This window comes from Arachis ipaensis, chromosome B08 (assembly GCF_000816755.2).
Source record: "Arachis ipaensis cultivar K30076 chromosome B08, Araip1.1, whole genome shotgun sequence".
NCBI lineage: Eukaryota > Viridiplantae > Streptophyta > Magnoliopsida > Fabales > Fabaceae > Arachis > Arachis ipaensis.
The window spans coordinates 117,884,207-117,885,259 of record NC_029792.2 but is presented as its reverse complement, the minus strand read 5'-3'; the positions used below and the strand labels follow the sequence as shown (position 1 = coordinate 117,885,259).

Genomic DNA, 1,053 nt, shown 5'->3' with positions numbered 1-1,053 from the left:
CTCATTCATCATCATACATCAATCATATTCAATCCTTATCCTTCATTATCACACCTCCCATTCCGTCCATCAATTTTTCCAATTCAAAACATAATTCAGTCTTTTCTAAATGAATCAAACTTAAAACATGCTCATTTTCTTAATAACTCAAAATCAATCCATATAACCTTTAAATCTAAATCTTTTTAAATAATCATATAAATAAAATCTCTAATTTTTATAAAATTTCGGCAGCATCTCCTCTAAAACTCGGACTTTGCCACCCTTTTCAGGTCCAAACCTGCATTCTTTCCAATTCAACATACCCTTCCTCATCATCATAACAATCACCACAATAAATATACCTCAGATCAACAATTATACTCATACAATATTCAAATCCAATGACTAAAATTCAACTAAAAATCATAGTTCACAAATCCTAGGCTTTTAACACAAAATACCTCATTTTTCATTCAAAATTTCCATTCTAATTATTTTCAAACCTATTACCACCAGTCCAAATTTCCAACAATAATCCTCAACAAGCTCCATGTCTTTCCATCAATCATCATTCAACCAAACCAAAATATAGCCATATAATCAACAATTCAATCACATATCCTTTCAAAGATCCAACTAGCAACCAATATTATCTTACAAACAAATCACCAAACCAAACCAAGCATATTCATCAACCCATTACTAAACATTAAATATACACCTGCATTCCAACTTATCCTATGGTCATCTAGCCTAAGTTTTCACAGAACATTATATATTAAATGTAAGAAACCTAAACCATACCTTGGCCGATTACCACGTAACGATTAAGGCACTTTAATTATAATAAACACAGCTCTTCCAAAACAAACACAGCCCTTCCAGAATTCAATAAACACTAGGCTCAGCTTCCTCCAAGTTCCAATATCCACAATTCCAAGCTCCAATTATTTATTCATAACCTAATACACATTCATAACACATATATATCCAATTTAATACTCAAAGCTCAAATCCAATGAAATTAAAATAGAGTTATCGTATCCTCACCTTACCCAAGCTTCACATAAG

The 1,053-nt window shown here is 31.4% G+C and overlaps 1 long non-coding RNA gene across 1 annotated transcript in view; it reads right to left on the bottom strand.

Moving 5' to 3' along the window:
* The window catches only part of LOC110265737, a 3,476-nt gene that overhangs the window by 706 nt on the left and 1,717 nt on the right, over nt 1-1,053 (bottom strand). Inside the window, exon 2 of the long non-coding RNA XR_002351993.1 lies at nt 787-944. This is a non-coding gene — a long non-coding RNA (uncharacterized LOC110265737). The remainder of the gene's footprint in view (nt 1-786; nt 945-1,053) is intronic.